A 12,078-nucleotide genomic window follows, 5' to 3' on the forward strand; every position below is an offset into this window, starting at 1 on the left:
AGCCGTGGCTCTGAGCTGCTGACTCAGCTCTCAGTTTCCATCGATGAAGATTTTAGCAGTTGAGGAGCTCTGTGTTTGCGCCTGAAGACTAGCAGGCAGGAGCCTGAAGAAGTGACTGTTGGAACAGGGCATTGAGGCCTGCAAGGCGATCACTGTGGGGGGGGGGAGGCAGAAAGGAAGGGCATAAATGGAAAATGAGGGACTTCCGGTGTGGTCCAATGGCTAAGACTCCTGCATGCAATGCAGTAGGGGCTCAGGTTCAATCCCTGGACAGGGAACTAGATCCCACATGCTGCAACTAAAGATTCCTCACACTGCAACTAAGGCCCGGTGTGGCCAAATAAATACATATTTTTTAAAATGATAAAAAATAAAAAGAAAGTGAGGCAAGAGCACATTTTGGTGTGATGAAAACAACGGATACCCTGGGAGACAACAGGAACATTCAGTCCTCAACCTGATGACTTTGGTCATCTATTCCATCTCTCTGGCCCCCGTTTCTCATATGTGAAAGAAGAGGATAAGACTGGGTCATCTCTCGGTTTCCTTTAGCTCTGACTCCTCCAGAGCTGATCTCGATAGAAAAAAGAGACCGCCAAAAGAGACCGCCTGTTCCTTCCCCATCTGCCTGACCTACCCAGAGTCTGTCTCCCAGCAGCACCAGCTGTTCCAAGAGTGACCATCCTCCCAGTTCTAAGGGGCAGGGAGTAAAGTCTAGACCTAGCACCACTGGAATGAACTTAAGACAGTGCATTGCCCTCTCCTGAACACAGAAGACTCTCAGAGTACTCAGGCCACTCAGCAGACACTTGAAATACTTGAATGAGTTAAAGATATTTTTCTCAGCCCCACAGAAAGCCATCCGTGTTGGCAGCAATGGCCCCATCCCAGGAAATTTAACATATTTCTTCGTTAGTCCTAACTGACCACCAGGAAGACCAGCCTCATCCCTGATTTATAGGTAAGAAACCAAGCTTCCAAGAGGAGGACCAAAAATGCCAAACCTACTAAGATATACAGTTAGGATCTGAGCTCATGTCGCCCCCTGAGACCTGAGCTTTATCCAGTAGAGGCACATACACTGTTAGTAAAAGTTAATGATGCTAACAAAGCTTAAGTCTCACAGCCCCTCCCTTCCAATAAGTGAAGGCGCTCAGTCGTGTCCGACTCTTTGGGACCCCATGGACTGCAGCCCGCCAGGCTCCTCTGTCCATGGGATTCTTCAGGCAAGAATACTCGAGTGGGTTGCCATTTCCTTCTCCAGGGTTTCTTCCCAACCCAGGGATTGAATCCACATCTCCTGCATTGGCAGATGGGTTCTTTACCACCAGCACAACCAGGGAAGCCCCATTTCGGTCTGAGGGCATTTTAAAACCGTGTTGGCTTTCTTTTCTGTGAATGATGCTGGAGCTTTAAGGAAACAACAGGGTGTGGCTTCCCCTTGTGCCACTTGAATGCAGATCGCTCACTACTCATTCACGGTACTCATTTCTCTTGTACCCCTGGGGTTCTTCCCACACAGCGGGTTTCCTTCCTGTGTCCCCGGGGCAGGCCGGCTGGAGGGGGTTTCAGCCTGTAGGAGCTCCAGTCTGGTTCTCACAGCCAGTCTTCACTCTGCCTGAGATCCAAGCTGAGGACCCAGCCCTGGTCCTCCGGCTTTCTGGATCACAGTCTGCTCTCTGAACCAGAGCCTGTAAGATGCTGGGGATTGGACCTCAGCTGCTTTTATAATCTTCAAAGCAGTGTCTGTTGAGCCTATGGAAAGGAATGACTTGAAAAGAGAGGCTAAAAAGAGAGCACTTTCTATACCTCAGTGTCTGTAAGATGGGTCCAGAATTTTTCACGTTTCAGTCCAGCTTCTTCTCTATCCCCATCAAAATATCCTAACACTACTTCTTATCTATTGTTCCTTCCTTCATATAGACCTTAGCTACCAGATCCCTCTCCTTCTTTAGATTGAAACCAATTTTCCCTCTTTCCTCCCCTCTCTGCAAACCAGAGAGAGTGCAGAGACAACTCTGGAAAAATACATCTTAGCAAAGAAATACCGTGGAAACTGGGAATTTTGTGTGGACTCAGACCATCATGTTTCCCCTCCTACCCCCATCCCTGCCCACTCACCATTCCCCACAGCCTTGACACCTCCTGCACGACTGCAGCGGTCTCACAAAGTGGAAAAATCTTTGCTTAGTAAACAGGTATTTATTATACAATGGTAGCTTAATTTGTAATATTAGAATGAAAAAGATGGAACTTGGCTATTGACACATAATATTTCCCAGATACATTTTTCATGCAAAGATTAACTATCTTTGAGGAATGGTTTAGATAACATCTGTTGGGAGCAGAAGCATGGAAAAGCTGATGTTGGGAGGCTTGGAAAGCCTCAGTCAGTTCAGTTCAGTAGCTCAGTCGTGTCCGACTCTTTGCGACCCTGTGAATCGCAGCACGCCAGGCCTCCCTGTCCATCATCAACTCCCAGAGTCCACTCAAACTCATGTCCATCGAGTCGGTGATGCCATCCAGCCATCACATCCTCTGTCACCCCTTCTCCTCCTGCCCCCAATCCCTCCCAGCATCAGGGTCTTTTCCAATGAGTCAACTCTTCACATCAGGTGGCCAAAGTATTGGAGTTTCAGCTTCGGCATCACTCCTTCCAATGAACACCCAGGACTGATCTCCTCTAGGATGGACCAGTTGGATCTCCTTGCAGTCCAAGGGACTCTCAAGAGTCTTTTCCAACACCACAGTTCAAAAGCATCAATTTTTCGGCGCTCAGCTTTCTTCACAGTCCAACTCTCACATCCATACATGACCACTGGAAAAACCATAGCCTTGACTAGATGGACCTTTGTTGGCAAAGTTATGTCTCTGCTTTTTAATACGCTATCTGACTTAGGAGATCTATCTATATATAGATATCTAGTATCTATCTGTTTATCTAGATATCTATGGATATATTTTTGGCCACCTGATGTGAAGAGCTGACTCACTGGAAAACACCCTAATGCTGGGAAAGGTTGAGAGCAAAGGGAGAAGGGGGTGACATAGGATGAGATGGTTAGACAGCATTACTGACTCAGTGGACATGAATCTGAGCAAACTATAGGAGATAGTGAAGGACAGGGGAGCCTAGCATGCTGCAGTCCATGGGGTTGCAAAGAGTCGGACACGACGTAGTAACTGAACAACAAAAATGTAGTTAGATAGTACATAGATAGATAGATTAGGTGGATAGCCATAGAGCCTAGTGCAGGGGGATATTAAACATTTTTCAGGAAAGAAAAGCAACACAACATGTAGCTAGCCCTGACCTGCTGAGGGGTAAACCCACCATGGGTAAGTGGATGTACGGGAACTGCTTTTCAGTATCAGAGACAATCTTACCACCTTGGAAAGAAATTATTATTTATTCATTTACAAATGTGGGGTGAGATTCTTTAAAACTCTGAATTCTGCTTCCAATCTCCTCCCTGACCTTATGCTTTCTTACCACATATCAAGAAATTAATTTACTAAGCTGTCAACTTACCCATTCCTAGGAACTAAATAGAAACTCTCAGGATGAAAGGGAAAGATAAAAAGAGAGTAATTTCCAAGATGAGGGAATCCTCCCATTTCTGTATCTCTGAATGGAGCTCGGGAATGGGAAATAATAGGAATTTTTGCTGACAGTCTCCAGAAGCATGAGGCTGCAGAAGTGAAAAAGAAAGATATACAGAGAGGAAACAAATTTGCAAAGACTCTTCATTATGTGTTCTGTGAATTCTAGGAATTAAAAAATTCTAGGAAGTCAGATTTCTTCATCCAGAATTGTGATTTAAAGATCAAAAGAATGCTCTGCATAGACATTAAAAAGGATATGAACAATTTGGAGCGTGTTCCGTAGAGAACTACCAGTAGGGTCGAGGAACTCAGAACAGTAGAAATAGACTTGATGAGATTTGGAGATTTCTGTTTCTCTAAGACGCAGGAAAGTTTTGTTCTATTAAATGCCAGAGGGTAGTTATAATTATCTCAAATTGAGGAGGTCTAAGAAACATTTAGTCCAAGGGAAAAAGATTACTGCTTTTCTTTTCATGAATATTTGAGAATCAAAGCCATTATCCTTCTCTTTCCAAGTCTGACATGAATAGAATGAGTTTGTTAAGCTTCCCTCCTGGGGCACCACCATGTGAATTCGATCAGGATTTGACTCACAGGGATTACATGAAGGGGACAGACAGAGCCCAGCGACCCCTGCCTCCTGGGGATCATGGCCTCTGTGACCACCCTCTTTTGCTTCCTTTGAGGAAACAAGTGGCCCCTTTGGGAAGCGTGTGGGCCCAGGAGCTGAGGATGAAGCCAACAGGAGGACACTTAGCCCTCAGTCTGACAGCCCACAGGAATTAAACACAACAACCACGTGTGCTTGGAAGTGATCCTTCTCCAGCCAGTCTCTAATGGCACCTTGATGACAGTCAGTGAGATCCCCAAGCAGAGGACCAAGCAAAGCCTGGCCCTGACTCTCCCCACAGAGACTGTCAGGTCATTAGAGGTGCTGCTTTACACTGCGAAGTTTGTCATGATACTGCTACCCAGCGATAGAGTGCCAATGCGGTGGGTGCGTTACAGGTACACACACACACACACACACACACACACACACACACACACACACACACACGGCAGTAGAGGTTTGAGATGACCACGTTTACACACACGGAGACATGCAGGGTAGATGCTTCAGCACTTTCAAGAGTGAATGTGGGCTCTGTAAGACACATTTCTTGGCTAAGAAATGTAGGCAAGAGAGGAAGAATCTAAAGAAACTTGGCATTCCTCCCACCAATTAATTCAAGAAGGAGCAAGAATTTAGTATAAATAAAGCTATAAAAGCACGAAGCAAAATTGTGGAGGTATTTTTATTATCTTGTTGAGGAGAGTCATTCCAGGCATGTCAGGAAAATCAGGGATTATAAAATTAAAGAGGTTAAATTTATGGCATGAGATTTAACAATGTCTATAAAGAAAAATATAAATAAGGTTAAAAGACCAATGATAAGTGGTCAAAATTTTGCAATGTAAGACAAAAAAATAACATCCTCGGTATACATGACTCTTACAAAATCATTAAGATTTCATTGAATGCAAAACTACATAGCCATTAAAAACAATACAAATCTACATTTATTGTCATATATAAATGTTGATATTAAGTAAAAGAAGCAAGTCAAAAAGCACTATGTGGAGTGTGACTTCATTTATGTAAAGGAGTACATATCTATAGATAGCATACCTAAATAGATACAGAGAGCTGTCTGAAAGTAAGTTTACTGAAATCTTTTTTTTTTTTTTTTGGATAAAATCTTAATGTGGTCATTTGGGCATTGAAGATGATTTTTCATTTATTTCTTCCTTCTAGTATTTCTTAAATTTGCATGTATTATTTGAAAAAATAAGAAAGATGTTTTTCTCCCCCAGTTTTTGTAAATATTAGCCTGTTTATGAAGAAAAATATGTATTTGGCAGAGAAGTTAGTCAGACAGCAAAACATAGGTGAAAAAACACCAACATGAAAGATTCTCAGAGGACAATAGCTTTGTCTATGGGATGGACACCAATGCTCTGTCATCACTTCCGGAGACACCATCTCAGGCAGGAAGCTCTGAGAGAGGTTCTGTTGCTGTCAATTCATGAACTACAACGGGGAAAGCAGACTAGAGATATTGTTAAATAGCCTGGGGAGAGAATGGGAGGCAACTTTGATACTACAAGGCATGTGCTTAGTCGTTCAGTCGTGTCCTACTCTTTGCGACCCCATGGACTGAAGCCCACCAGGCTCCTCTCTCCATGGGGATTCTCCAGGCAAGAATACTGGAGTGGGTTGCCATGGCCTCTTCCAGAGGCTCTTCCCAACCCAGGGATCGAAACCAAGTCTCTTGCATTGCAGGCGGATTCTTAACCGTATGAGCTACCATGGAAGCCCGCTGCAAGGTATAAAGGGAAAATAATAGGATGGTCCATCAATTTTCATTATCAGGTTAATGATATTACATTGGTGATGGTTATGTGTGCTGGTGTGGGCACATTGTCACAACTGTGAAAGTATGTAAAATATCCTTATTATACACAGTCCTAAAAATCACTGGTTCGTTTTCATGCATTTAGAACTGTGATATTCAACCCTGGCTGCATTATTAGAAATCTCCTGGGAACTTTTTTAGAAACCCTAATGCTTGGGTCTAGAAAAGGCAAATCTGAACAAACCTGGTTTTCCCGACCGGGAGATCAAACCCATGTCTCCGGCATTGGCAGGTGGATTCTTTACCCACTGAGCCACCTGAAAAGCCCCTACTCTGGGATACTCTGATCCAACAGGTCTGGAGTGAGCTCTCCAGATGATTCGAATGTGTCACCATGACTGAGAAACACCAATTCAATTAGATGGAGCCACTTCCCAGAATTGCTCTCAGGTTCTTTGATATGGAGAGTATATAGAACTTTGGACCACCCTTGGTTTCCACTGTCCATCTCTAGCTCTACAATAGAACCTTGGCATAGTCATTGTGAACTCCACCTTGTTAGGGTGACTATACACACAGTCCCACTTTTAGAATGGTAGGTTGAAAGCTAAAAGGATGCTCTGAATATAGGCACTAAAGATGGGTGTGAAGTACGTTGGAGTTTGTCCAATTATATCCAGTGAGTTTGAATTTAAAGGCAAAGTCACAGCACATGGGAAAGAATTAATACTATACCAGAAGATGGAGGGTGAAGGTCGGGAAGTAGAAATAATGGCGGTTCTTAACTGTTGAAGGGCTACCAAGCAAAGGCAGTGGAACCAGCTTCATACTCTCAAAAGAGTCAGGATTGCTGTAGAAGGTCATAGGAGATGGATCTCAGCTCTCTCTAAGGAAGGTCATTATAATAATCCCACTCCAGGCATTGTGTTCATTCTGGACATACAGATGCAGTGATGATGAAAGTCTAGCAGTTCTCCACCGCCAGCAGACATCCAATCACCTGGTGGCTTGTCCAAACTCAGGTCGTCAGGCCTGCCCCCAGAGTTTCTGACTCCGAAGGTCCAGGATGAGGTCCAAGAATCTGCCTTTCTAATGAATTCCCAGGTAATACTGATGCTGTGGATCCAGGGACCACATTTTGAGAAGCTGTATGTCTAAATGTCACCAGAGCTCCGCGAAAGGACATCTGAGTCAGATCTGGAGGAGAGGAGTGACCCAAAAGACTTCTCAGCAGAGATTCAGTGTGTGCTGGATGTTTAATAAAGAGGAGGTGCGAAGGAGAAAGGGTCAATGAGGACAGGGCAGTCCAGACACAGGGGACAATATTGAGGGTGACTGTCCAGCTTCCCAGGTGACGTTAGTGGTAAAGCTGCCACTTGCCAATGCAGAAGATGCAAGAGACATGAGTTTGAGCCCTGGGTCGAGAAGATAACCTGGAGAAGGAAATGGCAACCCACTCCAGCCTTCTTGCCTGGGAAATCCCATAGACAGAGGAGCCTGGTGGGCTACAGTCCTTGGGGTCACAAAGAAGTTGGACATGGCTGAAGCGACTGAGCACACACACATATCCAGGGAGGAACAGAGGCATGAAACTACATCTGCTCAAGCTATTTATCAGACGTTTACTCTACACAGGATGCCGTTCTTGGTGCCAGGTATGGAGGTGAGGGAATGAAGTCCTTGCCCTGGAGGAATTTATGAACGATCATGTTGCATGCCACAAAGTCCCACGAGGAAGCAGCACAAAGGGGGGCCTCTGAAGAGGCAACACCTACGCTCGCATCTCAGAAATGAGAGCTGGGAGAGCAAGGCAGAGACAGGCGCCTGACATGTTGAAGGAGACGAACGTCCATGTGCGGGAAGCACAGGGACTGAGGGTGCATGGAGGCAGACGTGTGTAATAAATGCCGGCAGGTTCCTTAGGACAGTGTGGTCAATGTATTGGCTCTTTACAGACAGTTTGAAAAGTGAAAAGTGTTAGTTGCTCAGTCATGTCTGACTCTTTGCGACTCTGTGGACTGTAGCCTGCCAGGCTCCTCTGTCCATGGAGGTTCTCCAGGCAAGAATACTGGAGTGGGTTGCCATTCCCTTCTCCAGGGGACCTGCCCAATCTGGGCGGCGGGGGCGGGGTGGGTCGAACCAGGGTCTCCTGCCTCGCAGGCAGATTCTTTACTATCTAAGCCATCAGGCAAGTGGTTATTCTGGTAGAAATTGGGAAGATGAACTAGAGATCAGCCTAATGACTATCATGGGAATCCAAATAGAGTGGAGAGAGCTTCAAGTGATGCTGCCCAAGGAGAACAGAGGAGATCAAGACGAATCTGAAGGGTTCAGTGACCATCTCATCACACAGGGAAGCAAGCAGTCAGCAAGGATTTAGAATGGTGCACAGAATTCTGGCTTTTCTTATAGGAAGGGAATAGAGAAAGTGGCTTGGTGATAGGCAGGTGGTAAGTTCAGGTTTTGGCACAAGGAGTTTGGAGTGATTAAAACAAACACAAGTGAAATGCTTACCAGTTTGATTAGAGTAAAACAAGCCTGGGCAGGTGAGACTGATACTGAAACAACTGAATTAAGTGTTAGTTGGTGGGGGGCGGGGGAGAGAAACGAGGGCATCCAAGGAGGTGATACAGGAAGAGCCTCTGATGACACTGTCTGAAGGGTAAACAGAAAAGACTGATAAAGAGCAGCTGTAGAGGAAAACCAGTAGGAAAAAGTAGTGGCCAAGAAGCTGACGGAGGACTTGTTAAAAGGGAACGCCACGGGTGTTCAGTGTCAGGTACAGTGTGACATGTCCACCGCACTTGACAACACATAATCACTTACAACTTCAGTGAGCAGCCTCAGTGGAACGTGGAGAGTAAGGTCCAGATTGCAATCGACGGAGGAGGAATTTGAAAATGAAGCAAAGCAAACAGACGGGGCTTGGCTGCAAAGGAAGGATGAAGAGAGCTGGGGAGGGAGGCAGGTTCAAGGGAGACCTCTGAGTTCATGTGCTGGAGGAGGAGGGGTAACTGATGGAGTGAGGTCTCTAGGGAGGAACGTGGGACGGGTCTCACTGACTGGCCCGTTTGCCTACACAGTCTTGTTGCCTGAGGACAGACACCTGTCCCAAGACAGATGCTGCTGAATGGACAGGTGATGGGAGCCGAGAGCTCTCCCGCTGGCTTCGGCTTCCTCTGTGTTATAGGACGGCCTCTGCCAAGGGGAGAGACGGGGTGGGGTGCGGACTGGATGAGAGACCAAGGGCTGCGGCAACTTAAAGAGCAGAAGGGGCTGCCGCCCTGCTCTGAGTCAGCTCGTGGGGTGACCAATCAATGGCATGTGCTCAGCAGTATTCAGCAGAGATGACGTCAGCTGGCCGAACTGAGCCAGGATGAGGCCCTGCAGGGCCAGAGAGATGGAGAAAAAACAGACCATAAAGCTTAATGCCAGGTAGAAAGGATGGCAGGGTTCGGCCAGCAGACTGGATACTGCCAGGGCCTGGGTGGCCTGCTGCCTCGGCAGGGAGCTGCCCAGTATGGAGGGCTGGGCCGATGCTTTGGGGAAGGGGGTGGATTTCTCACCAAGGCCAGGTACTCTACCCTCTCAGGGGGCTTCCAGGTGGCTCTGGAGGTAAAGAACCTGCCTGCCAATGCAGAAGACGTGGGTTTGATCCCTGGGTCGGGAAGAAGCCCTGGAGGAGGAATGGCAACCCACTCCAGTATTCTTGCCTGGGAAGTCCCATGGACAGAGCCTGGTGGGCTACAGTCCATTGGGTCCAAAGAGTTGGACACGACTCAGTTCAGCACAGGTACCAACTCAGGAGGAGGGAGGGGTTAGGGTTAGGTCTGTTGAAATGTGTTTGATGCTCATCTTTCCGAATGGCACAGCGGGATATCGGTCTCAGGGAATAAGTGGGTGACGATCTCCGCAAACTTCAGACCCAAGTGAAGTGAAAACTCTGGCTGTGCTCTAATATGGATGAAGGGAATCAAGACTCACATTCTCTAAACACAGGATATTCTCCTTCCTCAAGAGACCTGAACAGATATTTCTATCACTCAGTGGGAATTTAGACATGTCCAAAATTCCTTTAAGTTTTTGTAGAAAAACATCCTTAAAAATTGATTTGTCTTACCTCCCTCAAGGAGCGAGGTAATTCCATCTTTGTATCCACGTGAACTAACCCACATATAGTAGGAAATGGACTCAGAAAAGCCAAGTAACTAAGAGAAGGCGGCCTGAAACACTAACACTCAGATTAGCGCATTCCTAAATCTGACATTCTCGCTTATGTAACGCTAAAGTCCTCATCTGGGCTTTTGAAGTTTTTGCTTGTTGGTTTTGGTTGTGGGGGGCAGGAGGGGGAAGAGTGTTTTTTAAGCTACAGAAGATCCTGAGTCCATCCCTATGTTCCTGGCAACTCACCAGAGTTCCTTACTACAAGCTGGAACCACCAAAACATCTTTACGGCTTCCTGTGGTGCTTTTTTTTTTTTTTATTAACCCCCTTTGCATTAATAAGATCATACATCCTGGCTCCAGGGATGATGTGAGAGAAAATTCTCATCTAATAAAGAATTTTCATGGGACTTTATTGTATGGAAATATGAAATCTTTCTCCCTACTAAAAGCCCAGAGTAAAAACATACTTTAAAAAGCAAATAGGCAAGGAGTCAAATCCCCAAATCACTTAGTCACAGAATGCAGTCCTTGCATGGGTTCTCTTGTGCCCCTGGGTCCCTGTATCACATGAAACTTCCCAGTGAAAGATTAAGTATCCCATGAAGAGGTTCTGGGTCTTCAGCACACTTGTATCAACCACAATGCCAAGGCCCCACGAAAAACGTGAGCTGAACTGGGAGGACTCCACACCTCTTTTTAAATGTCAGACTTACAAAGATTCATGTGTCTGTTGTCTTTCTTGGCAAAATTCTTTTTCAAGTTGAGATAACTAGACTTGCCTTCTTGCCACTAATTCTACTCCCCAACACATATATACAGTCACACACTTCAAGTCCAATTTCACTGCAAGCGGAACATTTTTCATCAATGATTGGCCCCTTGAACCTATGTGACCTGGTATCTTTGGCAAAGTGAAAACAAGCACTATTCTCTGAAATAAGTTTGCAGCTTGAACTAGTTTTAAGGACGAGGAGGCCAAAGGGAAAAGGGCCTACTTCTTCATTTTTCCCTGCTATGACTGGCTGGCTGCAAAGGGGTACCTGGCTCAAGAATCAGCAGTGGGGAAATGTCTGCTGGTCATCACTGGAAACAAAGTTGAAATCTGCAGGAATCAATCACTTCTACTTCACACTTTCTGAAAACAACTATTCTCAGCAATATAACAGGCTAATCACACCACTGGTGAAATTATTTGAGACCAGTTCTTTATTTTAGAGACAGCAAATGCACATTAGAAACTGTTCTGCAGCAGGTTAAAAGTGGCTCTCAGGTCATCAATACGATAACCAAAATCTAGCTTGGCCTGGTTACCCTTGAGAGTTGCCACCAACGCGAATGACAGAGCAGGGGGCCTGAGTTCACACACAAAGCTTTATTTTTTTTTTAGATGTAATGCAAATAACTGTATCTAATTTTTTTTTCCAGAAAACAAAAATAAATGCAAAACATGCTCAAAAAACAAGAAATCAAGTTGTACTTTTCATAAGGCACCACCAAAAACCCTGGTAAATTAGAGTCCATATTATATTTAAGTGTCTCACTAACAGGTAAATAAATATGTAAGGGGATAGTCAATAGGTCTTGAGGTTTACAAAAGACATTCCTGTTTGGACATCTTGGAGTATTGCAAGAGTAAGACTGAGCAGGGTGTGGCTGTGAACACCTGTCACATCCTTTTCCAGTGCATGTCGTTCGGTCGTTGCATAGTGGTGACTGGATACGGTCCAGGCTAAGACGCCAACCCCAGATACACTAACATCCACTTTCCTTCTCCTGCGGTAAATGCTAACTGCCACGGCACACCCATATCCAAAGTAAAGATGAGCTTTGATTATTTGAAAAAAAAAAAAAAAAAGTGGGGGATTTCAAAAGGCAAAAAGCAAACCAAATGCCTGTTTTTAAAAATT

The sequence above is a fragment of the Muntiacus reevesi genome, chromosome 1 (genome assembly GCF_963930625.1).
Source record: "Muntiacus reevesi chromosome 1, mMunRee1.1, whole genome shotgun sequence".
Taxonomy (NCBI): domain Eukaryota; kingdom Metazoa; phylum Chordata; class Mammalia; order Artiodactyla; family Cervidae; genus Muntiacus; species Muntiacus reevesi.